Genomic DNA, 27,806 nt, shown 5'->3' on the forward strand with positions numbered 1-27,806 from the left:
TTTTGCTAAGCACAAAAGGGTGATTTTCACATAGGGTGATTTTCAAACTGCCTGACCCACCCCAGTTTTGAGAAATGAATTGGAATAAAAAAAACAACAGACTGCCTCACAACCAGTAAGGGTAAGTACTGTTTTCTGAAGGTTTCGTTTCAGTTGTGGGTGGGGTATGAATATGAGAACACATAGGACCACACGTGCACTGCTGCTTACTGGGGGTCATGGTCAAAAAAGTTTAAGAAAGAGTGCTATAGGGAATTCAGTAAACAGTTCTGGAATGAGAAGAGTCCAATTCTGCACTCTCTGGCTTCTGTGGACAAGTCTTTCAGTGCTCACTGCAGCACCTGGCCTTAGAGACAGAAGTCATCTTCAAAGAAAGAGAAAATCTAACTTTCCATTTGAATTGATGAAAAGGTTGGAGACTGGGAGGCGGAACAAACTGTCTTTTGGATATTGTTGTAATACCTACAAGGTGGAATAGATGCCTAAGTGTATACGTTCTTTTTTTTTTTTTTTTTTAAAGATTTTATTTATTTATTCAATAGAGAGAGATCACAAGTAGGCAGAGAGGCAGGCAGAGAGAGAGAGGAAGAAGCAGGCTCCCTGCTGAGCAGAGAGCCCGATGTGGGGCTTGATCCCAGGACCCTGAGATCATGACCTGAGCTGAAGGCAGCGGCTTAACCCACTGCGCCACCCAGGTGCCCTCTTTTTTTTTTTTTTTTAAGATTTTATTTATTTGAGAGAGAGCACATGCATGCGGGGGGGGGGGGGGAGGCGGGGGAGGGGCAGAGGAAGAAGGGGAGAAAGAATCTCTGCTCACGACCTAAGTCAAAACCAAGAGCTGGAGACTTAATCGACTGAGTAACCCAGGTGCCCCAGAATTCTATACATTCTTTACCATAACCTAACAGGAAGAAACTAGCCATTTGAAAGCAGAAAATTGTTTACTATGCATGTATTTTCCAAATTTAATTTAAACATTGGGTCCCTTTCCAATATTAAGTTTAACTTAACACAGTATACAAGATTTAAATATACTTTATGTCGAACAACCAAGTATTTTCTTTTAGAGCAGAACAAGATACACTTTAAAATGTATCTGCTTTTGAAAAAGAAGTCGAGGTGCTGGGTGGCTCAGTCATTAAGGGTCTACCTTCAGCTTAGGTCATGATGGCAGGGTCCTGGGATCAAGCCCCATATCCCACTCCCTGCTCAGCAGGGAGCCTGCTTCTCCCTCTCCCACTCCCCCTGCTTGTGTTCCCTCTCTCCCTATCTCTCTCTGTCATAAATAAATAAATTTTTTTTAAAAGAGAAGTCTTCACACTGTGTAATATATACAAAGATTTTTTCTCTTTGTGAAAAATCTTATAGATAAGAACTATCTTCCAAAACAATCTGGTTTCACCCACTAGGAGACTATAATTAGCCTATTTTCTTTCTTTTTTTTTTTTTTTTAAGATTTTATTTATTTATTTGACAGAGATTACAAGTAGGCAGAGAGGCAGGCAGAGAGAGGAGGAAGCAGGCTCCCTGCTGAGCAGAGAGCCCTATGTGGGGCTTGATCCCAGGACACTGGGATCATGACCTGAGCTGAAGACAGAGGCTTTAATCCACTGAGCCACCCAGGCACCCCAAATAAATAGCCTATTTTCTTAAAAGATGACTAGGAGCACCTGGCTGGCTCATTCAATAGGGCATGTGATTCTTAGACTTGGGGTCATGAATTCGAGGCCCAGGTTGGGGGTAAACCTTATTTAAGAATAGTAAAAAATTGGGGCACCTGGGTGGCTCAGTGAGTTAAAGCCTCTGCCTTAGGCTTGGGTCATAATCCCAGGGTCCTGGGATTAAGCTCTGCATCGAGCTCTCTGTTCAACGGGGAGCATGCTTCCCCCTCTCTCTCTGCCTGCTGCTCTGCCTACTTGTAATCTCAGTCAAATAAATAAATAACATCTTTAAAAAAAAAAAAAAGAATAGTAAATTTTTAAGGTGACTTATTCACTAAAACTTATACTCAAATCCGTTTTCATATTTAAAACCTTATTACAATTTAGGCAATTTCCTAGCATATCTCTTCTCTACACTAGATAAGCTAAATAGGACTTTCGTGTGCTAAATCGAACAAAGTCAATGCTAAAATTGCTCCCGGCCTTGTAGCATCACCTCAGCGAGTGAGTTGTGTAGAGCAGGGGTTATCAACCTCAGCACAGCTGACATTTGGGAGCAGACCACTCTTTGTTGTGAGGGGCTGTGCTGTGCCCTGTAGGATGGTCCACAGCTTCTCTGGCCCCCGCCCTCTGGATGCCAGTAGTACCCCCCAGGTTTCACTTGCGGCAGAGATCTCTCCAGCCATCACCCAACATCTCCTGGAGGCAAAATTGCCCTTGGCTGAGAACCACTGCTCTACAGGTTTGTATTTTAATCATTATTTCCATGTTTGGACAAGAAGAGAGAGAAAATGACAATAGTGCAATTACAGCAAAAAAATGTAACCAAGTGCACTTTTCAACAGAAACATGGAGCCCCAGCAGGGATTATGGGCCAGGCCCAGGTGGCCATCAGAAGCACCTACCCCACCCCCTACCCCCCACACCCCCACAGGGCTTTGGGGGCAGGCCCACTGCACTTCACAACACTCCAAGCCAGGTTAACTATACTGAAGTACTTTTCTCCTGTTGCTATTTGTTTAAAACCTTGGGTTTCCAAAAAGTTTAAATGTATCACAGTTATAAAAATATTAAATAAACATTTTAAATAATTAATAATGCAAGAAGGATTATTATGTCATTATTATGAAATGAGGCAATGAAAGAAATATTTAGCAGTTAAAAGATAAATCTTTCAAGAGATGTTTAACTATTTTTAAGACATATTCTGTCATATTTAACCCCTCTTTAAGGATAAAAGTATATAGGGTTTACTCTCAGGTAGATTTGGGGATTCTCTTAATATTGTAAAAACCAAGCTAGGCCTTTGAGAATGTACTTAAAAAAAAAAAAAAAGTTCGAAATTATTTTGCTCCACTAAATATTTCAATATTTAATTTAAAATAGGACATTATAATTTTCCTATGGATAGCTGAAGGATGCTTTTTTAATGAAAAAATTATTTAGTGGGTATACATTGGATCAAATATTTTAAGTACAGGGCGCCTGGCTGGCTCAGTGGGTTAAGCCTCTGCCTTCAGCTCAGGTCATGATCTCAGGGTTCTAGGATTAAGCCCCACATCCGCATCATCTCTCTGCTCAGCAGGGAGCCTACTTCCCCCCTCTCTCTTTGCCTACTTGTGATCTCTGTCAAACAAATAAATAAAATCTTTAAAAAGAAATTTAAGTACAGAAAAAAATATAGTGAACAGAGCACCACTACTCATAACAGCCCAAACCAGAAATAATCCAAATGTCCATCAAAGGTAGAATGGACAAATAAATTATAATATATTCATACAACTAAATATTACATGAGGAAAAACTAATTGTTGTGACACATGAAAACATGAGTGAATTTTATAAACATAATTTTGAGCTAAGGACACTATACACACATGAGTGAGTACACACTGTATTTCACCTATGTACAGCTTAGAGATTTTCCACAGCAATACACAGAGTTTCCTCATTCTTTTTTGCAGCTGAAAAATATATTCTAGTGCATGAATATACCCTAATTTATTTACCAAGTCTCCACTGACAGACATTTAGGTTTTACCCAAACTTTTGCCGAGTTTATTTAGATGAATTTGTATGCTAGAAAGAAAACCGTAGGGTTCTCTATAAGGAGGATCTTTTAGGCAAGGTAACTTCAAATCCCAGCTCTAAGAGTATATTAATACAGGAAAAGTCTCTGGGCAGCAGTGTCACAGTCTTAAGAGGAACTGGGGAAAAAACATAGACTTACCTCTACAACTAAGATCACATACACTCTCCTCTTCCCCTCATAACAAAAAAACAAACAAACCAAAAAACCCTCAAAAAACCCCACACCTCACCATGTGTTTCAATGTTCACAGGCCACAGATAATACTTTAGAGACATTAATATGATACTTGTGAAAGGATGAAAACAATTCATAAGGGCCTAGTTAAAATCTCTTTTTGTAGGCCACACAGAGTAAGTAAGAAATCATACTCCAGGGGCGCCTGGGTGGCTCAGTGGGTTAAAGCCTCTGCCTTCGGCTCAGGTCATGATCCTGGGGTCCTGGGATGGAGCCCCACATCGGGCTCTCTGCTCAGCAGGGAGCCTGCTTCTCCCCCCTCTCTGCCTGCTTGTGATTTCTGTCAAATAAATAAATAAAATCTTAAAAAAAAAAAAAAGAAATCATACTCCATCGAATCTCCAAAACTGAATCAAAAAGCTGAAAAGTCTAAATTCCAAAGCGGTTAAAGACTCTATCCTTCACTAGCATTAAAAACAAAAGGAATCACCCAACACTGTCTTTGTGAAATCCAGCTAAGAGTAAGAGCCCTCTGGTACCACACGCATAGCAAGACCAAGAAATCAGGCTCTGGGGTCATACTCCCACCATGCCTCTTCCTCTTTCTGCTCCCTTCCAACAATCCCTTCTCGCCACACACTGATTGGTTTATCAAGAAACTGACAGAAGCAACTATAGCTTGGCTAGGCCTTTGACTCTACTATACCAGAAAAAATAATAGTTTAAAAAAAAAAAAGTTTCTCCTCCCCAGAAAAAGTTTACTTAGCAAAATGTCTTAAGAGTTGAGAAAAAAAATATGTAACTCGATCATCTCAATTTCATTTGTTTAGTCAGTCTGGGCTCACATAGCACAAGTGCTCTTATTATTATTATTATTATACATCTGGCTGAGATTAAATTTTTTCAAGTGTTCTGCAAAATCTAAGGCAAGTCTAAGACCATTATTTGCCAATCCCTCTTTATCAGCAATCCAATACTAGTGACTGATTTCATTGATGGGAAAGCCTTACATGGCTCAGTAATAAAGAAAATAAGGATTAGCAGGGTCCCTTGAGGTAAAGCCTAATGCATTACCGATGTGTCTACCTTATCAGAAAAGTCTCGAGGTAACTCTTGTGGGTTTACAGACTTATCACAATGGTATCCTGCAAAAATGACAGTATAATTTAATTCTACATAAGCCAAGAAATTCTATTTTAAAAGCTCTATGCACTGAATAGAATCTACTTTCCAAAGGACTCCATCTCTTAAACTAGGGTTTAAAGAGAAAAAAAAAAAAGTCACATTTTACCATAAGGTTACCTTTCGGCCTAAAAACAAGGCTAGGGATACACACCCACAATCTGTAGGTATAGACCTAAAGTGGAGAGTCGATAAAATGTGACAGGTCGGCGGACTTGACTTTTCTTTCCTTCACCCACCAAAGCAAAAATGCCTAAGGCACTCAAATTTATAACCCAAATAACAGTTTATGATCAAAACCTCAGATGAGCAATGGGAATTCTTTAGGAGAAAATGTTCATAAGTGTTTTTTTTTTTTTTCAAATCAAACATAACTGCTATATAAACAAACAGATTAACTAAAATAAGCCTCTGATGTCTTCACGATTCTGTCAAGCACTTTATGGCTTGCATTAACCATGAAAATTTACACAAGGCTTTGCACGTGATTCAACTCTGGACACAGAACTCATTGAGACACGTTAATGTCCTAAGACACCCCTTTCACCACACAAGCTCTGAATAGGCTTAAAACAAGCACAGCCTGTGGGTAGCACTGCAGAATTTGGGGCCAAGTTTTGTCGTCTTCACCATGTTCAGCCAGCCATGGAGCAACAAATCAAAGTTCCAATAAGCACACTGCACCTGCAAGGCTTAGGTATGCTCCAAGTCAAATATTTGCCATTTTTTCATCCCAAATCTGCACAAATGAAAGTATGCAGATCTTCGCACCAGGCCTCTTGCCAGCCAAAATGATTTCTCTTCCCTGCATCCGCTGTGTCCTAGCATTTACTGAGTCCTTACTAAGGACATGGACATGCGGCAGGAACTGTGCTAGCAGCTTGCATATCTTAGCTCTACCCCTTAAAACAAATCCCATCCTATTGCTGAGGAAACTGAGGCCAGAGAGGTCAAGGTGATTAGCCCCATGCCGGAAAGCTGGTAACTGGTGGAGCGGATTCAAATCCTGTCCTGCCGGGCCCCAAAGGACCATCTCCCCGATCTTCCTTCAGCTAAATTCACTACCTGCAGCATAGTTTCCCTCTATCAAAGTAAATTCAAAAATTCAAGTGCTGTCAGACATGGTGACAGTAGGGGTGCCTGGGTGGCTCAGTGGGTTAAAGCCTCTGCCTTCCGGCTCCGGTCATGATCTCAGGGTCCCAGGATCAAGCCCTGCATCAGGCTCTCTGCTCAGCGGGGAGCCTGCTTCCCCCACCCCCGTCCCCGCCTCCCCCCCCCCCCGTCTCCGCCCCCCCCCCCCGTCTGCCTACTTGTGATCTCTGCCTGTCAAATAAATATAATCTTTAAAAAAGGAAAAGAAAAGAAAAGTAATGGTGACAGTAGCTGAGAAGACAACCATACCTACAGCTGGAGCACAAGATCCAAGAGTTCCCCACAAGGAAACGCCTTCACCGCCTGTAACATACCTAGGTCCAGAGGCTATGGCTCAAAATGTAAGAGACTCCACCGGGGTTTTTGTTGTTGTTGCTATTGGCGGTCTCTCCACTGACTTTTTACAACAAGGGAAATGAAACTCAAGGGTATATTCACATTTTTTGTGAAATTACCTAAAACCCTTGAGTAAAGGGTGATTTTTTTTTTTTTTTTAACAGTTCACTTTTACAGTTTACTGCTTTGCTAGGCTCCGGACACTTTCAAAAGCAAAAGCGCATCAGCAGCATTACTAATCAACTTTCTTCTACAGACTTGAAAAGTATTTTCTTACCACGCTACAAGATTACTTCCCATACTTTGAGCAGAAATGGAAACAGCTCTGGGCGTCACGAATCAGATCTGGAGGCCACAGTTGCAGAAAGGAGGTAGGTGCTGTTTCCCCTGAGTAGGAGCCGCTGATCTGAAACCTCCTAAGGGAAGGGTGTCTGAGGAAGAGTGTTGAAGAAACTAAAGCAAGCTGTTTGTATTAATGAGGGAGCTGCTGGCACTACTGCTTCTTAAGTGTTTCTCTGCCGTGCAATTGTTTCCCAGCTTCCAAGCTCTGAATCTGGCAGACAGAATGCTGTTCTCACAACCATACGTGTTCTGCGATCAGCTGCTCTGTGGTGTGTGGGTGTTTAACTAGGTAAGTGACTGGTAAGAAGAGGTTCTGCAATTTTAAATCAAGGAAGCACACCATCCCCTGAGATTTTAGTGATCTGTCACTATAGGACGACGCTGACAAAGTAACATTATTTGTAACTTTGAAATGGTTTGGGGTTAGGATAGGCAAATAATTTCCAACAGTAATGCTCTAGGCGTGACACGAACAAAAAATATAACCTGTAATCCAAGTCACTTCAAGCATGTTTATTAGATAATAAAAAATGCAATATTTGCCATCTCAGCATGCTTTCAAACTTCACAGGGTACACTGCATAATTATTAGAATAGATGCTGTTCTTCAGGCGTGTGGAACAGGTTCTGTGCAAGATTCCAAAGCCCCCCTGCCTTCCAAACCTTCCAAAGAAATGTTAAAACCATGAATTGCTTAGCCTCTCAGAAACCCAAAAATGTAAAAAGGAAAGAAAGAAAGAAAGAAAAGAAAGAAAGAAAGTCGAAGGATTTCTTCCTTAAGTAAAAAATGTCAGAATTGTAAGCTCCTGGAGACCTGGGGACTATGTTTTTTTAATGTCACTGCCCATCACAACACTATCACAAGTAGAATAAATCCCCCTTGGTTGAAATATAATCAAAAGGGCAAAGCTGGATCCAGAATGATTTAGAAAGAATAGCTGATATTTACCCCCTGCTTGTTTTTTTTTTTTTTTTTTTTTTTTTTTTAAAGATTTTATTTATTTACTTGAGAGAGAGACAGTGAGAGAGAGCATGAATGAGGAGAAGGTCAGAGAGAGAAGCAGACTCCCCATGGAGCCGGGAGTCCGATGCGGGACTCGATCCCGGGACTCCAGGATCATGACCCGAGCCGAAGGCAGTCGTCCAACCAACTGAGCCACCCAGGGGTCCCTACCCCCTGCTTGTTGATAGAAAAGTGCAACATTCATCCCTTGTTCTAAATTCTAAACACGGAGACTGAATTCCATAACTGCAACCAAGATCCTTCCATTAAAACAAAATTTTAAAATCGATGATTCTGGTGGCAATGTCATCCTGAATTATGACATGAAATCATATCTAATAAAGTCAAAAAAATCTGCACGGAGCAGGTGCTCTATTATGGGAAAGATAAAGCCTTCTTTTAAGATATCAAATCAACCTCCATAAGCACATCGTGGACAGGCATCATGAAACAGACCACTGACTTTGCTTTTGAAATCTGCTATCTTTAGAAAACAGGGCAAGGAACGTACATCATCAACTGGTCAAATTCAGACAAATTATCTTGACTCCAGTCTGAACTTTTTCTGAAATGCTCTCACACATCTCCTTTTTACAGGAAAACAGGGAATGATACCTTACAGACCCCTAACCCGCTGTAATCAAAGAACAAAACACAAGGATACACACACATCACCTACTTTGTTGCTCAGGACCAAAGTACTGTAATGTCAATCCTTAAGAAACAAAACAAAACACAAAACTCAAGTTCCTTTCACTTTTGCATAATACAGATCTCAACCTGACCGTCCCAGGACTAGCTTCAAGAGGACTGTAATGCACACAAAAATTAGGAGTGTCTCTTTCACCAAGAAGAGGATCCTGAAGGCTTCCATGATCCCAAAGAAAGGTTAAGAACCACTGAAGAAGACATTTCCGGAATTGCTAAAACTCAGAAGTGAACATTTTAAACAAAATTATACTAAAGGAATTATCTATCTAAATGCATGGGCACAGTCCCCACACAGGCAACCAAGCTGCCTGCCAGTACTGACCATCTCTGTGCAGCTGACCCCTCTCAAATGAGCCCTAGGCGGGAACACACACCCCCCCCCCCCCCCGCATTCAGCCTGCACACACATGCCAGCCCCAGCAGCTCTTCATTCCTTAAGCATACACATGTTGTCAACAAAGCATGTGCTAGTTGTCATTCCCAGAACAATACAGGCCTGGCCATCTCTGGAAAAAAAAAAATACACATTCTTCCCCAAACATGACCCTATTTATTTACTATGTCTTGACGACGATCTTAAATACGGAGACAAAATAAATGAAATGCATCTAATCAACTGAGGGGAAAAAAGCATCACTCAGGTGTTGCTGAGGGTACACAGGCGATGCAGATCAGGAAAACACTAGGATAACGATGCTTGAACATGGGGACAATCAAAGACACACTCACGCAGGAACATCCTGAGACCATGGTTGTGGAAAGAACCCTTCTCCAAAAGCAAAAGCACATTCCTTTGATTGGCACAAGCCCTTCCTGACAATGGATCCGCAATGACAGGGGCTGCTCTGGCAATCAGGAAGTGTGTGTGTGTGTGTGTGTGTGTGCGCGCGCGTGTGTGTATGTTGTGGGGGAGGGATGTACTAAATGTGATCAAAGACTGGTCCTCTTCAAAGAAGAACATATGGGATCTCAAATCGTCAAGACAGACTTCGAGGGTGAGGCAGGGGCATTTATCATTTCTACAGAAGACATCCCTCGACAATGAGCATGTTATGTGCAGATGTAACGGGGGTGTCACTACCATTAGTGTCTCCCATCTAAGAATCTTAAGTAGAGGCTGATTGGAGGGGAGGAGGGGGTGGGGGTGGAGAAAGGTCTGCATTACCCTCTGGGGTGAGTGTCGTTCGGGTATACACCGATGCATTTTATCTCGGGCGGCACAATACTCCCAGAGGTTGGAGGTCTGGGCGCAACCGCAGGGCCGGGGAGGCAACGGGTGCAAGCTGCCAGCTGCAGGGCAGGGGAATGCTCGCAGGAGGACCGGTGCAAATCTCCCTCGGCCCGCTAACCCAGGCAACCCCAGCTTCCCCTCGGGCCTCTGGGCGAGCGGGCTCTCTGCAAAACTGGAGCCCGGCCCGGGTCCGGGAGCGAGGGGACGAAGGAGCAGAAGCGGGCGCCCCCGGCCCAAGCTCGCGACCAGGGGAGCGCAGTGCCCCGGGCCTCCCCGCCGGATGGGGGCTGCTCCGGCCTAGTGCACGCAGCTGCCTCGGCGAAGGGTTAACCCGGCGCCCGAACCCCGGGCGGCGGAGGAAGGGCTGCTGCAAGGGGCGCAGCCGCGACTGTGGCGTGTGCGTGGGGGGCAGGGGCCCCTACTCACCCTGGCCGGCCGCCTCCGCCTCCGCCGCCCCGACCGCCGCCTCGGCGGTCCATCCCTGCGGCGGGGGGCCTGTAGCCGCGGCGCTCGAGTAACAACCGCCGGCCGGGCCGGCCCCTCCCCCCCGCCCAACGTCTGTCCTCAGGGCCGCTCCACAGACCCGGCCTCGGCCGCCGCCGCCGCCGCCGCCGCCGCCGCCGCAGCGCTACGTGGCCGCCGCTCCGACGTCTCGCGACTCCCTTCCGAGCGCGCGAGGGCGAGCGGGGCCGGCGGGGCGGGCGGCGCGCGGGGAGGGAGGCAGGGGAGGGGGTGTGCGTGTGTGGTTGTGTGTGCGGAGCCGGGGGCAGGGAGGGAAAGCGAGCGGCGGCGAGAGCGCGCGCGCGCCCGCGCCCCGTCCCTCGCCCGCCTTCCCCCCCCCGCCCAACGGGGAGCCGACACCTCCCTCCGCCCGCCCCCCTGGCATCCCGGCCGCTGGGCGCGGCGGCGCGCATGCGCAGCCCCTGGGGCCAGCCCTGGCGCACCTTTTCTCCCCGCTGCCACAATGTGAGCGCCCTGCCGCCCAGATAACCGCCGACTCCCGCTCCACCCCCGCCCTCCCCCACTCCGCCCACTGCTGAGCGCCCAGGTAAAGGCGTGGACTGCGCGTGCGCACCGCTCTCCCTGGGTCTGGGGGCGTGGTTGCTGAAAGGAAGCCAGAACGCAGAGTGGGAGGGAGCTGGGGGCGGAGGGTGTGAGCCTCCCCGAAGTAGGGGCGGGTTAGGATTAAGGAAAGGTAAAAGTGGAGAAAGGGGGCCGAAATAGGAAAGTGGGACCAAGTGAGATTTAGAAGTAAAGGAGCCTTTGGCTTATGAAATAAAATGTTTTAAGAAATCTTGACTGTAGCTTCTGTTACTGGAGGGTAGGGTGAGTGACAGAGGACAGAAATAAAGGAGACAAAATATAAGCAGTAGCGGTCATTCACCAGATAAATGGGACAGCTAAGAAAACCTGGGGAAATTTAGAGATTGCCGGAACGGTCAGAAAAACAAATTTAGAGCCGCGTTTGTTCTGTAGCCAGGAATAGGGAAGGGGATGTGTGTGTGCTTGAGACACCGAATTGCTGTAAGAAAGGAAGCCTCCATTGAAAGTATTACAGCAATATGACTAATTAGCTATTAATCATTAATATAATTAATGGTACTATTAGCTAACAAGGTAGCATTTATGTGAGTTCCGAGCCAAGAGAGGGTGTCCGTAATTGTAAGTGCTTGGCGTTGGGAGAAGGAAGTGAGGCAGGCAAGGTAAAGACCTGGGGAAGAGAGGACCCAAGACAGTAACTTGGAGGGTCAGGATGACCCTTTCCCACCAGAAACCAAACTTCCCCGATGTTAAATCTTATCTCCATTGGAACTCCTCATCTTCCTTCCATTATGAAAAACACACTTAATAAATATCTTTGCATTAAGACCTACCTCTTGACCCATTTTCAATGCAACTACTTCTCTCCCAAATAACCATTCCTTCCTTTGCCCCCCTACCCCCCCAAAAAGAAAATCCCTATAGCAAGTAAAATGACCTGAATCTGGGATAGGGTTAGGGGAGAGATTGAAACTTGATACACAAAAGTATTCCAGGGCTAGCTCTGTCCTTGGCCCCTTTTCTGAAAACAGATGCTTGGTCTTTATTATCCTTGGACTCCACACTCCAGGGAGTGTAATTTGGCACCTTTGGGTTGTGTTCCTCAGTAGTGAGCGCCTTCGGTGGATAAACACTAAAAACGACATCATAATACAGCAGGTAGAGAGAAAATCTTCAGGCAGAGCAGGAGGAAATACGCATGTATAAATAATAAAAGGAAACACTTAGGGGCACCTGGTTGGCCCAGTTGGTGGGGCATGTGATTCTTGATCTCAGGTTTGTAAATTTGAGCCCACTTTGGGTGTAGAGATTATTAAATAAATAAGTAAAATAAAATCTTAAAAAAAAAAGGACTTAGATTTAATGCAAGAAAGAACTTGGCCTCCACAGGGACTGATGAGCTCAGAACATCCAACTGAGATGTCTAGTGTTGCCCTTCTAGGACATTTAATCCATTCCCTACTCTGCCTGTCAGGGCAATCCAGCTTAGAAGACCGCAGTGCATAGCAATGGCTAAAGAAGCAACATAACCTTCCAATTGTCTGTGACTCTCCACCCACAGGCCAGTCCCCCAAAGGGGTCCTAGTAATTAGAATAGCAATATTATTACCTTCTACTCGAGGAGTGCTTTATGGTTTCTGAAGGGAGATTATGTCCATTATCTCATGAGATCCTGTCTATGAGGCAGGCAAGACAGGTATTATTACAGTGAAGGAAATTTGGGCCAAGGAATATTTAATGGCCCAGTCAATCACTCAACCCAGAAAACAATGGAGGGTTTGACTCTGAAAGACTGCTACATATTCCTGTGGGTAAAAATAGGTAGCCTTGGCACGTGATAGAGAATAATTTTAATGGACAATTCTATCTATACCTGTGTCTCCTCTCTTCCACGTGTATTCCCGCTTTTCTTCTCTTCAGGACCCTAGAGTTGGCCCCTGTTTTTCTGAAGCCTTGGTGACCAGTACTTTGGAAGCCTTTGGGGCCACAGGGCTGGCAAGGAGAACCCAGTTGCTCTGCTCTCTCTTAATTCTTCCCTTTCATATATCTACCCGCAGCAGGTAGCTGCCAAACAGTGTCCTCTGTCAATGTGTCACAAGAAGAAGGCATCTGCTCTCAGCCAGACTGCTAAGCCCATCCCCCCTTCTTCAGCGGCTGACACTACAGCCGACAGTCAATGCAAGCACCATTTAGTACCCACATCTGGCCTCCCTGGAAGATCAGGCTTCTGTCATCCTGGTTTCCTGGCCGTGGATAGTTCTTCACTGACTTCTTCATTAAGGCAGTGGACAAAACCCAGAAGAAGCCATTTTTTTAAAAAAAGATTTTATTTATTTATTTAACAGAGAGAGAGAGAGCATGAGCCAGGGGGAGTGGCAGAGAGAGAAGGAGAAACAGACTCCTCATTGAGCAAGGAACCCAACATAGGGCCTGATCCAGGAATCCTGTGATTGTGACCTGAGCTGATGGCAGCTGCATAACTGACTGAGCCACCCAGGCACCCCATAAAAGCCAATTTTTAAAAAAAGGTTTAGTAGACACACACACACACACACACACACACATGAATATTACTCAGCCATAAAAAAGGATGAGATCTTGCCATTTACAACAAGGAGGGACCTAGAGTATTATGCCAAATGAACTAAGAGAAAAACAAATACCATATGATATCTGTTAGAAGTGGAATCTAAAAAAACAAATGAACAAACAAAAAGCAGAATCAGACCTACAAATGCAGAGAACAAAGTGATGGTTGCTGGAGGGGAAGAAAGGTGAGGTTGGAAAAAATGGGGTGCGGGGAGTGGGAGGTACAGGCTTCTAGTCATAGAATAAGTCACAGGAATAAAAGGCACAGTGGAGGGAATATAGTCAATGCTATCGTAATGGGGGCACCTGGATGGCTCAGTGGGTTGAGCCTCTGTCTTCTGCTCGGGTCATGATCTCGGGGTCCTGGGATCAAGCCCTGCATCTGGCTCTCTGCTCAGTGGGGAGCCTGCTTCCCCTTCTCTCTCTCTGCCTACTTATGATCTCTGTCAAATAAATGAAATTTTAAAAAAATGATATCATAACAGGATTGTATGGTGACAGGTGATAGCTACACTCATGGTGAGTACAGGATAAGGTAGAGGGCAGCTGAACCTCTGTGTTTTACACCTGGAACTAATGAAACACCGTTTGCCAATTATACTCAAATAAACAAAGACATAATTTTAGTACAGTTCTGCACACTTTGACAGTTCTGAAAACCTTCAGAGATGTCATTGAAACAGCAAACAGATATATCTGGTTCCTAAACGGCCTTCTGCAAGCTCCCAGTTCACTGCATTTCCACACTCCCCAAGCTTCCAAGAACATACCCGCAGTCACCGCTAGTTCTTAAGATCTCTACTTACATAGGGACGGTGGCTGGGACTCCTTGTCCCCTTATTAATAAGACCCAGTCCTAGCACATCAGACTTGCGGCTAGGGCCCTGGTCATGGGCTCCGAGGTTCTCATAGTTGCCGTGCTGCAACCTTTGCTCATTCCCTTCACATTTTAGACTCTGTAAAAAGACGGGATTATCTGGCTCTTACAGCCTCCCAGATCCAATACCTAGGATTCTATTCTAGAAAGTTGACTTTGTTCGCTAATGTCTTACAATGCCATTCCTTCGCTAAGAATCACTATCCAGTTCCTATCTCCGAGCCCTTTCTACAAGAAACTGCCCCCTTCACAGAATGAATAAAGCTGGCCTGGGCTCTCCTGTTTTATTCACTTCTCTAAGTGATGGTGTTTACAGACAGCTCAGAAAGCTGGACTTTTGGCTTTTCTGCCATAGGGCTTGCATGCATATGTTTATGTTTATGCCCAGTATTAAAGGGATATGGGTCAAGGGCACTTTGACTCCTTGCCCCCTCACCTCCCACCACACCTGCTTGAATTCTAGTGAAGAGGTGAAATAAATGCCAGGATGTCTTGGAAGAAAAAGAAAGGACACCCTAAAAGGCCAGACCCATGAATGCGGCTGTTTTGTGCTGGGGATAGAGGTGAGGGAGGCTATGGGAAGAGACAGTGTCCCTTCAGGCAAAGCTTAGTTCAGCTGCAGCATGACCTGGGGCCATCATTTGAGTCACAGTCCCCCAGCTAGGGTCTCTATATGCCAAAATGCATTTTATAATTATTTTTACAATATATAGATATTTATAAGATTTTATTTTTTATTCATTTGTCAGAGAGAATGCATATGTGCAAGAGACCGCATAAGCAGGGGGAGAAGCAGGCTCCCCACTGAACAAGGACCCCAATTTGGGACTTGATCCCAGGACGCTGGGATCGTGACCTGAGCCAAAGGCAGATGCCCAACGGACTGAGCCACCCAGGCGCCCCCACCCCCCGCCCCTTTTTTTTTTTTTTTAATAACAACAGCAAATAAGAAGGAGATCTGGATGTTAAGGATCACATGGCCAGAACTTGGGTCTCTAAGATCCAAGCTCCGGACTTTGTGACACTGTGCTGCGGTCCTTTGCTGGATGCCATACAAAGCAAATTAAACAGATATGGTCTCTGCTCTCTGGAAGTTTGGACTTAAATGGACAGCCACAGTTCTGGCAAACATAACAGGGCAAAGTGATTCACAATCAGTTCCCAATAAATAAATGAGTTGAGTAGATAAGGAAAGCTAGGTTTACTGGGTCTACTAATTTTTTTAAGGCAATATATTTTTTGAAGATTTTATTTACTTATTTGGGAGAGAAAGAGAGCACAAGCAGGGGGAGCAGGACATAGGACTCGATCCCAGGAGCCTGGGATCATGACCTGAGCCTGACCTGAAGGCAGACGCTTAACCAGCTGAGCCACTCAGGCACCCCAGGGAGAGGGCACTATTAATGAGGCTAAGGTCTTCAGCCAGTCCCACCTCTGCCTACTTGCTTTGCACATGGAAAAACACTGTAGCTGTGCTGCGCACTCTTTCACTATTTTGGCTCCCTGTCTTCAAAGTTGTGTCAATGTTCCTGGAAACATCTACCAAGTGTCACCCAAGAGCGAATCAAGAACCATCATTATGAAATCATCTCTGCCCTTAAGTGACATCTTCAACCCTTTTCCTAATAGCAAACTGTTGCAAAAGCTTCCATTCAACCTGCCTCTACCACCTCTGCTGATGGGAAAAGGACAGATGGATTCAGTGTCTATCCTATCCATAGAGAGCCTGAGATTCATCCTTAGCCATACAAGACAGCAGGTTAGGACAGCACAGAGGTGGATTTGGAATTTGGGGGACATTAGTACTATTCCAGAAAAGCTAGGCCACCGCCCCACCTGCAACAGCTTAGCTTCCGAGTAGCTAGGCAAAGGCAGAGAGGACCCTGGGGTTAGGGATGTGGGCAGCTTCACCCAGCAGAACATCCTTCTATCCCAACTATGGCAGGCCGATACCTCCTCTGGGGGTTCTGCCTCAGGGTCTTTCGCCAGCAGAGTGATCTAAGGCTGTTAAGTCTGAATTGTATTTGAGTCTTTAAAGAGGCTCACGGATTCATCTAGGCAGCATGCTTGATTGTTGTCTGTAATTGATGTGACATATACCCCAGAGGCATGGACCGTGGTCCAATTGAAGTGATGGTTTTTCAAAAATTGGAATTAATTAATTAAAGAAGGCAGCTCTACATGGGCTGTGAGTTAGTGCCAAACTCCGTAACCCTAAACCAGCCAACCCACCCAACCGGCCTCACCACTCCAGGAGCAATCCTGAGGTTCTCAGGGAAGTGGGACGGGAGACCCAGGAGGCAGTGCAGGAGACAAGGGCTCCAAGGGGGATTTTTTTTTTTTTTTTTTTTTTTTTGCGGGGTTGGGGGGTTGTGCATGTGTGTGTGGTGGGGGAGTCAGGGGACACTCTCCTAACTTTCAGAATCCCCCAGAATCTTGGCTCTTGAGAACTGCTTGGGTGCCAAAATAAGTGTGTTGGGCAGGGGTAGGCAACTGCGGGAAAGGGAAGGCAAGGTTCAAGGAGGTATGCAAGACTATGGGGAGGGGCGGTCAAGGGGCAAGAGGACCTCAAAGACTGGGGGTGGAGAGGACCCTGTGGGTGGAGCTCAGAGGAGGTGGAGCCCGCATGTGGGGGCGGGAACATGGCCTGTGGGCCTCTGGCATTCAGAGGAGGCATTAATTAAACCCCTGACCTGAGGGGTGCTTAACAAAGCTGTGGCAGCTTTTCATACGGGTTGAGTTAATAACAATAATAACAATAATAATAACAATTAACGATAATGAGACCTTATCTGCAGCAAGTTATTCTTAGAGCTTTGTAGGCATTAAGTCATTAATTCCCCTGGCCCCTCGGGCCACCTTTTTCTAGAAGTAATGGGAGTGCAAGAGGACACAGGCGATCCTTGTGCCTTTCTGCCCGTTGCTATTGGCTGGATGGGTTAGTTCGTTTAAAAATCCAGGGTTCTTAAGGACTTCATAATCTGGGGCGCCTGGGTGGCTCAGTGGGTTAAGGCCTCTGCCTTCCGCTCAGGTCATGATCCCAGGGTCCTGGGATCTGAGCCCCGCATCAGGCTCTCTGCTCAGCAGGAAGTCTGCTTCCCATCCTCTCTCTCTGCCTGCTTCTGCCTACTTGTGATCTCTGTCAAATAAATAAATAAAATCTTTAAAAAAGGGGGGGGCTTCATCAACTGTTACAAGCTCTTGCATTTATTTAGAAATGATGTGTAAATGGGATGAGTACAAAAATGTAGAACTCAGTCTCCACAAATGCCTAAACAACTTTGATGTGAAAACTCAAGCCCCACCCTAGAGCACCAGGTCAAGTGTGTCACAATGGAGACGGACTTGGAAGTGACCAGTGACCACCTGTGAAGCCCTAACTAGTGGCGAGGCTGAGCCTCGGTTGCAAACAAGGTGAATTGGAGGACTTGGGGTGGCTACCTGCCGCAGACCAAGGAGGGAAATTTAGAGCGAAAACTCAAGGCTAGTTAACAGAGGGGGCTTATTCTACGTTAGGGGAATCACGTGGGGTGGAGCCTGAGAGCCAAAGCCTTGAGAAAACTTGAGTGCCAACAATGACCAGCCTTGTCGATTTCAACGGTTGTTTCATTTTCTGTATTTCACATAACAGTGAGTACTACAAAGTGTATGCACCTAGTCCAAAGACATGCTTTCATTTGCATCCCGTAGACCGTGAGAGCCATCATCCTTATCCTGGTCAAGATCAAAGACAATTAGAGCGTGCCTTGTGTAGCACGTTTTTAAACAAAAAATCTCAATATACTTAAACAGGGTATTCTGGTAGTCCTTAGGTCACAGTGGTGGCATGATTCTCCCCATGAATAAAGGAGGCACGTGAGATCCAGAGCAAGAGCTAAGCTTATCTGAATCTCAGAGTTGAGCAGTAGCAGAAGACTCTGTCATGGTTTAGGACAGTGACCAACCCTCACTCTCCTGACCCTTGCTATCCTTCCAGAATCATGGCCTTCCTGTCCTTCTCTGAGTCACTGCAGAAAAAGTCACCCGTGAGAAGGTACTAGAACTTTCAGAACTTCGTAGACTGCATCAAAGAATATGCAGTAAAGTGTCACACACTGAAGCTGGGAACAGAATGTTCTGGTTAATAAAAGAATCTGGTTAACACAGTAGTACTAAACATTTAGTACTAAATACTAAAATTATTCATTGTTTATTTGAAATTCAGATGCACTGATTGTCTTGTATTTTATCTGGCAAGCCTACTTGTAGGTTGACTGCTAGGAGATTCGTATTCACTCTTTTGGAATTTCTTAGAGAAAAAAGCGACGGGGAGGAGAGGCATACTTTGAGAACTTCAGGTTTATTGGTTCTGGCAAATGGGAACAGAGAAGATGGCCAAAATGTATTGAAGGAATCAAGGGACCCAGAACCAGGTGCCCACCAACTCTGATAAGCACACTCATCAACATACAGGGTACATGGATACAAATGTCACCAAGTCTTTCACTGGCTCCCACATCAAACTAAATGATTATTTCACCATCTCACAGAAGAAAGCTTAAGACAAACCATTGTCTACTCCTTAGTATTATCCAACATCCAGACAGAATCCCACCTTATAACTGGAACAGATCAGGGCAGTCTCCTTCCCTCATTTCTTTATGCCAAAAGAGAGGAGGAAGAAAAATGCCCCACAAAGAAATGTGCCATTTGGAGGAGCTGCCTGTTTCCCTCTGGACCAGAGAATCCTCTGGTGCTCAGGTACCCCCTTCCTTATCTCGCTGATGGTCCTGGGGGAAATGGGCCCGTAGGGGCCTAGGTTTTGCTCTTCTTCATGACGTGGACTGTGAATGGCGTTTTCTTGTTCAGGTCTCTATGCTTAACACTTATGGAGTACCAAGATGTTCCCGATTCATTGAGTGCTTTCCGCTATCTTGTTTCACTTCTATTGTCCCGTATAATCCTCCCAACCGCCATTTGGGGTAGGTAGCTCCATTTTACAGATGAGAAAACCAAGGCAGAGAAAAATGAAGTAGAAATGATCCAAGGTTACAGAGCTCTTTCATGGTGGGCTCAGCATTGAACCCAGGTTTAGACCCCTAAGCCTGCTGTTTTAACCTAGACTCTACACTGCCTAACACCCTAATACAGTCACACCAGCCTTCTGCTCAGAGCTCTTCAATGGTTTCTGCGGTAAGCAAACAATGGCCCCTGAAAGATGTCCATATTCTCAAGATGTCCACATCCCAATTCCTAACACCTGTGACTTTGCAGCTGAGATCGAGGTAAGGATCCTGAGATGCAGACTGTATCCTCGATTATCCCGTGTAATCATGAAGGTCCTTAGAAGAGAGAGACGGGAGCGCAGGAGGCAGAGAGGGAGACGTGCCATGGAAGCAAGGGCCGGGAAGCTGTGAGCGCTTGCTCTGAAGATGGGAGAGGAACGTGAGTCAAGGAGTGTGGACAGCCTCGAGCAATGAGTAGGCAAAGAACTGATCTCCCGTAGAGCCTCCAAAAGGAACATAAGCTGCGGACACCTTGATTTTGGTCCCGCAAAACCTCTGACCTCCAGAACTGTAGCATAATAAATCTGTGTTGTTGAAGCCATTGCATGGCTGCTAAAGCGTTATAACAGCCGTAGAGTAGAACACGAATACAGCTCCCCATGACTTATAGGGAAATTGGATCGGCTCTGCAAGGCGTTCAAAGGGGCTTGAGGGGCGCCTGGGTGGCTCAGTGGGTTAAAGCCTCTGCCTTCGGCTCAGGTCATGGTCTCAGGGTCCTGGGATCGAGTCCTGCATCGGGCTCTCTGCTCAGCGGGGAGCTTGCTTCCCTTCCTCTCTCTCTGCCTGCCTCTCTGCCTACTTGTGATCTCTCTCTGTCAAATAAATAAATAAAATCTTTAAAAAGGGGGGGGGCTTGAGTTATCAGCCCCGGTCCCCACCCCCACCCACATGGCCTGCCAGGCTTGACAGGTTGAACTTCTCCAGGATCTTCAAGGGGCCAGGGCCTCTCTCACTCCCGTGCATTCGCACGTGCTATTTCTTCCACCTGGATCACAGACTCCTCACTTGTTTGTCTGGCAAAGTTCTCATCCTTTCTGTCTCAGCTCAAACAATACCTCCTCTGTGAAGCCTTTCCTGGGGCTCCTTTCTTGCATTTCATATGCACTCCCATTAAAGGACCTGTCTGTCCCCGTCCTGGACTATAAGCTATTTGAGGGCACAGGACCTCTCTTCTCGCCTTCGATCTCCCTTTGCACCCAGCACAGTCCTTGGCATGTGAAATAAAGGTCCCCGGAGACTAGAGCTCTTACCCAGACTTGTGCCCTGGACGTAATGCAACCCCTCCAGCCCCACCTCTCCTTGGATAACAAGCATTGGGAGAACCTTCCCTCCCACCCCCCATCTCCTCCCCTTTTCTCCCTTCCCCCTTCCTAGTGAGAGATGAAGACAAAGGAAATCAGGCATGGCACTGTTTCATGTTCAAAAAAGAAGAAGGTACAAATCAAAGTTTTGTCACAGTCCCATGGTATCTACTGCGTACCATGCTTCTTCTCTGGGTCTCGGTTTCTTGAGCTGGGAAATGAGTCTAGAAACAAGATACACAGAAACAGGAGCTGTGCTGGTTTTGAACCCCATTGTATCCCCGCTACCCCCGCAACCCCGACCCCCGCGCTTAGCACTGCTCTTTACTCTCGAGTGAGTTCTCCGGTGTTGGGTGCTGAAGATCTTGGGGGAGACTTTCCCACATTCTTAGGGTTTGTGGTTTCTAATAGGCACGCCGACGTTAGGTATCATCTTGAGCAAAGGTTTCCCCACAGTCACTGCATTCATGGGACTGAGTTCCAGAATACTGAGTCAGATGTGTCTTCCGAGCCTCCAAACTCACCTGAGGGCTCTCCCATGGACACATCAGACACGGAGTTTCTTTCCAGTAGGAATTCTCTGATGTTGTATGAGATGGTTACTCCACCCAAAGAAAGACTTACTCATGTTTATAACACTTACGAATTTTTTCCCCCTGTATGAATTCTCTGATGTTTAATGAGAAGTAAAAGGCAAATGGAGGTCTCAGTAAAGGTCTATTATGTACCCGGCCCTGTGCTCAGTGTGCCAAAGGAGTCCAAAACATACGGAATGGCCTCTGCCCTCTAGAAGTTTGCAACCTGGTTGAGAAGACAAGATTCTTGTGTATGGAACAGTGGGGAAGCAGGGGACTGGGCCGCTGTGTGATCAACACCAAGCTGCATAGTTTAATGGGAATTAAAGGAAATGTCAGAGAAAGAAGCATTCCACCAGAGATTAGGGAAAGGTGGCATCGAAGATGCTATGCTTTAGCTCCACCTGAAAGGAGAGCAGAGCTGAGGCTGCAGGACAGAATAGGAATGTGTTTGGGATGTGGCTCTAGAGAGATGAGCTCCTCATCTAGGAGCTCACTGGTTTAGATTTTGGAAGAGAGAGGGACAGAGAGGGAGGGAGGGAGAAGGAGGGTGGGGGGAGAAGAAAGGAAAAGAGAAGAAAGGAAAGGAAGGAAACTCTTCGCAGTATTGTGAGTCGCCCCTCCATTTCAGAAACCCCCACAGACTTAGGGCAGCAGCCTTCGAAAATTTTCTTTCTTGGGGCACCTGGGTGGCTCAGATGGTTAAGCAGCTGCCTCATGGTCTCTCCCCAGGTCATGATCTAAGGGTCCTGGGGTGGAGCCCTGCATTGGGCTCCCTGCTGGGCAGGAAGCCTGCTTCCCCCTCTCTGCCTGCCTCTGCCTACTTGTGATCTCTCTCTCTCTGTCAAATAAATAAATAAAAGTTTCAAAAAAAATTTTTTTCTTTCTCTAATGTGTTTCTCATTTTATTGCTCCAGCCACTTTCACTTTTACCAGGCACACCTAAGAAGGAACCCTCGACCACAATTCTTATGCACAGCCCCATCCCCCACTCACCCCCTATCCCCCAGCATTCCTAGGGCCCATTTCAGAGTTCCTTGATCATGCACATCACCCCACAGCCAGTGACAGAGGCATCAAGTGGGGAGAGAAGGGCACCCACCCGTGTGCCCCAGGCAAGCACCCACCCCCCCAAGCCCTCCCTACCCTCGAAATCAACTCTGCCCGGGATGCTGACACTTGGAAAGAAGGAGAGAAAGAAGGAGAGTCTTTGGATCCAAAGGCCTTTTACTTATGTTGGTTTTATAGAGGATTTTCGGGAGCCTGGGGAGTAGGGAGCTCTTTATGACTTGTCCTTGTTTTCTACATTCTGCAGAGGGCAGCCCACGAGCAAGGGGGTGGAATCTGCAGCGTCTGTCTCGTCTGGGTTAGACAGTTGGAAGACGTTTCTCCCAATTATAGTGGTTAAACACTGACTCAACAGCCCACAGCCTCAGGAGGTGTCCGAGCCTTCATTCACTGACAAGTCTCAAAATGAGACACGACAGCACCACCTGTCAGGGGCAGTGCCGTCAGAGACCAGAGGAGGGAGAGTGGATTTCACAGGCAGCAAGGTGGCAGCTTTCTGGAGGGATCTGACCGCTCCTGGCAGGGAGGCGACATTGTGAAGGGGCTCCTCACTAAAAATGGGTTTGTTTGTATGTGGAATTCTTAGGCTCTTGTTCCGACCCTGCTTCCTGCCTCACTTCCCTAGGAGACGGAATTTGGAATTCGGGAAGGGAGGGACCTCACCTCTGGGGGGCGGGGGGGGGGGGACACAGAATGGGGGCTGGCGCCTTTAGGGTCTTACCATGTGGACATCCTGTGGGACTCTTGTCCCCGCCTCCTCAGCAAGATACAATCCACTCTGTGGGGAATCCAAGCAGGAAGTCAAAGAGATCTAAGAAGCCATGGTGGAAGGACAGCCCAGACTCTCGGCCCCGGGTGGCCATCCAGTCTGACCACACACCAAACTCTACTTTCATCACTGGTGTCTGTCCTCCCTGCGAGTTCATGGGCTCCCCCAGGGCAGGAGGCATGTCTGTCCTCGTGGCCATCGGAGCTGGCTCAGTACCTGTCACAGTGCCGGGTACACAGCCACGGTTCAGTAAATGTTTGTTCAATAAATCAACAATCAACCTTGAACTTGGAAGGGATTCCCTTAAAGAGCTCCTCGCTCTTGTTCTGAAGCAGAGCGACACGCAAACACTGGTGTGCTGGGGATGAGAAGGGACGCTGTTGGGTAATAATAATAATGATGATGATGATGATAATGATGATAGTTAGAAAGACTTAGGTAGCCCTTGGAATATAGCCGAAAAGTTCCAACTGTATCTGCTAAGCAACAGGGAAATGAGTGCAAGGTCTTCAGGTCACCCCCAGGAGCCGGTGAGTGGGTGGAGGCTTAACAGGCTGCGTTTGATCTGGAAGACTGGAGGGTCACCAAAGAACAGTGCTTCTTGGAGTGGCTTGGTCACTATGGCAAGCTCCAGAGGTGACTTTCATGGCCAGAGGCGGAATGTTTCAGCGGGGTGGCCGTCAGGATGAGCGCTACTCCTGTGTGAGCTCAGGGAGGTGGTGGTTGGAGCAGGAGCCGAAGCCAGCACGCTCAAGGCCAAGAACGGCCGGGCAAGGAGGAAGAAGATTCATCAGGATTCTGGTGTCCTATTGCATGGAGTGGGGGTGAAGCCAAAAGAGAAGATTTGTCTTTTTCCAGAGAGAGCTTCCTGAGGACAGAGGCCATCATGGGTTTTTTTGTTTTTGTTTTTGTTTTTTGTTCTTTTTTTTTTTTTAAGTTTATTTGTTTATTCATCTCTGCACCCAGCTTGGGCTCCAACTCACAACCCTGAGATCAAGAGTCGCACACTCTTCCAACCAGCCAGGTGTCCCTGACAGAGGTCTTATGTATCTACACCCGTAGCTCCAAGAAAAGGGCCTTACACGCAGTAGCTGCTAAATGAACATTTGGAAAAGGTGAGTTTGGCTGGTTGGCCGACTCTGGGAGGCCTGAGAGCACGTGGAGGCCATCGGAGTTCTCTTGCCTATCTTTTCTGCTCCAAGTGCTTTGGTCTATTCTTCTAAGCCATCCCTCCTCTGTTTTAAACCAGACAATGGGGGCACCTGGGCAGCTCAGTGGGTTAAAGCATCTGCCTTCAGCTTGGGTCATGATCTCAGGGTCCTGGGATTGAGCCCCGCATCGGGCTCTCTGCTCAGCAGGGAGCCTGCTTCCCTTCCTCTCTCTGCCTGCCTCTCTGCCTACTTGTGATCTCTGTCAAATAAATAAAATCTTTAAAACAAACAAACAAACAAACCAAAAACCAAACAAATGAACAAAATAAAAACCATACGATGTTCCCAAAGATTGTTACACTCTAGGTGGACCCGAAGTAGTAGAGAGGGCGATTCTAGCCCCTACAAGGCTGGGTCTCAACCTGCAGCTTTGCGGGCCACGCCCTCCCTTCTCCTGGGGCTCCCATGGCTAGACTGGGTCCTTGCAGATTGTGGGGTCCCGCTCAGTTCCCCATCCTAGCATCTTGACAAGCAGCAGCATGTCACCATGGAGCCTCCTTGTGTTAACAAATGCAAACACACACACACACACACCACTTTCCTTGTCTCTGAGTCACTGTCTGTCCCTCTGCCTCTAGCCTGACCCATCTTTACAAGACTCTTCCTCTCCCGGGATGCTGTGCTGACTGTGGCCTCTGATGCGAGAGAGCTGGGCGTTCTGCACGTCTGCAGGGCTGGCCTCCCTTAGGGGCTTGGGCAAGATCCGCCCATATGGCAGGACCTTCCAGGGAGACGCGAAACCAAGAACCTGACCTCATGATGCCCGCAGCGTCTGGCAAGCAGAGAACCAGCTCTGCTGTCCTGGCCACAGTCCAATTCTCTCTTCTAGAATCCACACCTTCCCTGGGTCTCCTCCAGGCTGACAAGATCTGCCCCAGTTGGGGAAGGATAAGTAAGCCTGGCCTAGTGGTAGCGGATGGGAGGGGGAGGGAGGGTCTCTACTCTAGGACCTAGGTCGAATCATTCCTCAACTCCGTGCCTCAGTTTCCCCCTTGAGAAATTCTGACCGTGCTTCTAGGGTTAGGAAGCTGCTCAGCACTAGAAAGTTCCCTGAGCTCACGGGGTAAGAAACCTATAGTCTGGCTGCGTTTCCTCGCAGCCAGGAGCCGCCCACCGTGCCCTGCCCCAGGAGGCCTCGCTGGTTGGTGGGGCCAGGCCAGCAAGGCAGGGTCCTGCAGGATGAAAGCTCAGAGAAGCCAGAGCAGGAATAATAATGATAATCATCAGTGGTGGCGTCTTAACCCTCCAGGAATGCAAGGCCCCACGCCCTGTGCGCCTCACACCCCAGGACACTCGAAGGGCTCCTCTCCCTTCATTTTATTGCAACGATCCCACAGTCTGCCATTCCCAGCCCAACCCTTCTGGGTTCCCAAGGAGTGCAGTCCAGCCACCAGCTCATCCACCACCCAGGTTCCATGGGAAGATTCGGCTCAACATGACCCAAGCCAACGGCAGGACAGAACGCCCAGCTCCCTGGAAACTCGGGCTCCAGGCTTTCCCAGAGAAGCTGCCTGCCCGCACCTGGCCTGGAGCACTTTCCCACAGAGCCATCTGGGTCTGGTCACCGTGGGGCCCAGGAGCATTGCCTGTGTCAATACAACTCTGACTTCAAGGCCTGGCTGGCCCACAGACTGACTCGCCGTAGGACCGTGGGCGAGTTTGGTGTTTTTTCTGACTTCTTTGGGTTCGCTGCCTCACCTGCCCCAAAACTTTCAGAGACTCCCCATTGCTCACTGAAGATAAACTCTGGATCTCACAGTCTAGTGTGTGGCTGTTTAAAATCTGGTTCTTATCCAATTTTCCAGCCCCGCTCTTCTTTATCCTCTAGACGCTGGCCGGAAGTAACCGCTCACTGTTGGTCATACGTAGTCCATGCTTTTTCATGCGTCGCTCCAGTCCTGCTTGGGAAATATCATGTCCTTCATCTACACCTGGTCAGCCCATCCTAGCCTTCAAAGCCCCAGCCAGAGTTCATTGCCAGCGTAGGTATGCTTGACTCTCGTCCCACCACGGAATGTTGGTTCCTCTTTGGGTAAAGCTCTCGAGTTCTGGGAGCCACCTCCTGTGGGGCTTGCTTGCTTATCTTTGTTTTTTGTTTTGTTTTGTTTTGTTTTTAAAGATTTATTTATCTATTTAAAAGACAGAGTGAGAGAGAGAGAGAGCAGGGAATGGGCAGAGGGAGAGGGAGAGAGAAACCAAGCAGACTCCAAGCTAAGTAGAGGGCTGGAGGCAGGGCCCAATCCCATGACCCCAAGATCACACAACCTGAGCAGAAACCAAAAGTTGGCCGCCCAACCAACTGTGCCATCCAGGAGCCCTGCTTGCGTGGATCATCTCTGTGCTCAAGTCTCATTCATCTGCCTGTCCCCATCTGCCTAGTACAACGCCTTGTGCACGAGGAACGTGCTCAGTAAGTGTGGGACATAAATTATAGCCAAAAATCATCCCCACCCTCTACAATTCCCCACACAATTGTGCTTTGAAAAAATAAAAATAAGGGGCGCCTGGGTGGCTCAGTGGGTTAAGCCCTTGCCTTCAGCTCAGGTCATGGTCTCAGGGTCCTGGCATCAAGCCCTGCATTGGACTCTGCTCAGCAGGGAGCCTGCTGCCCGCCACTCCCCCCTCCCCGCCTGTCTCTCTGTCTACTTGTGATGTCTGTCAAATAAATAAATAAAATATAAAAAAAATAAAAATAATTATTTTAATGACTGTTTCAATCTCCTTACTGGTTATGGGTCTGTTCAGGCTTTCTATTTCTTTCTGGTTCAGTTATGGTAGTTTATATGTTTCTAGGAATGCATCCATTTCACAATTATTTTAATATAAAAGTTTATGCTTGTACTTCTGCCCTCTCAGCATCCTCGCTAGTGGGGAGTGGGCCCCTGGGTCTCCCGTAAAGGTATTGGTTCCTTGGCTTTGACTCCTGGGCTGACCCGTGGGATGCTTTCCCCGAGCAGTTGTGGGTCCAGTGTGACCTCGAACCTTTCCTAGTAGGAGGTGAGCCCTTCCCTCCTTGGAGAAGGGCAGTCCCACCCTCTGGGGGCTTCCGTTTTTCAAAGCCCCAGCAATGTCCATGCCCCAAAGGACTTATACACCAGAAGGCCCCCTGGGGTCATAAGGTGAAAGAGATTGAATGATGTGGGATGTGTTTAGAAACCTCTCACCTGGGTCCTTAGTAGAACCCTCAGAGCGGTGTTCAACCCGGCCTGTTCTTGTTGTTAATAATAGTAACGTGACTTCAGTAACGCCTGAATGCTTTTCTACTGAATGCTTTTCTACTGAATGCTTTTCTCCAGGGAGCTTGACTAATCTTCTCCTCCAGAAGGAAGAGAGGGACCCAGGCAATGAAAGAGAGGTGAGCCATTGCGGCCATGCTTTGAATAGAAGCATTCCTTGTTCTAAGAGGTAAATGCAATCTGTAGTATGACAGGTGTATGAAACTGATC

The 27,806-nt window shown here is 47.2% G+C and overlaps 1 protein-coding gene and 1 long non-coding RNA gene across 3 annotated transcripts in view; both read right to left on the minus strand.

Annotated features, from left to right (window-relative positions):
- The window catches only part of ZNF652 (zinc finger protein 652), a 60,541-nt gene extending 49,836 nt beyond the window's left edge, over positions 1 to 10,705 (minus strand). Inside the window, exon 1 of one of the 2 annotated variants that reach the window (XM_059147477.1) lies at positions 10,311 to 10,705. The gene's annotated coding sequence lies outside the window, so the exon portion shown is untranslated. Of the gene's footprint in view, positions 1 to 9,818; positions 10,233 to 10,310 lie in introns of those variants that run through there. The other variant, XM_059147478.1, reaches the window with a different exon arrangement.
- Positions 10,706 to 22,534: 11,829 nt separating this feature from the next.
- Positions 22,535 to 23,272, minus strand: LOC131816818 (uncharacterized). Its single transcript, XR_009348194.1, has 2 exons — positions 23,102 to 23,272; positions 22,535 to 22,805 (listed from the first exon to the last, which is right to left on the minus strand). It is a non-coding gene; the product is annotated as an uncharacterized LOC131816818 (long non-coding RNA).
- Between the last annotated feature and the right edge of the window lie 4,534 nt (positions 23,273 to 27,806).

The sequence above is a fragment of the Mustela lutreola genome, chromosome 15 (assembly GCF_030435805.1).
Source record: "Mustela lutreola isolate mMusLut2 chromosome 15, mMusLut2.pri, whole genome shotgun sequence".
Lineage (NCBI taxonomy): Eukaryota > Metazoa > Chordata > Mammalia > Carnivora > Mustelidae > Mustela > Mustela lutreola.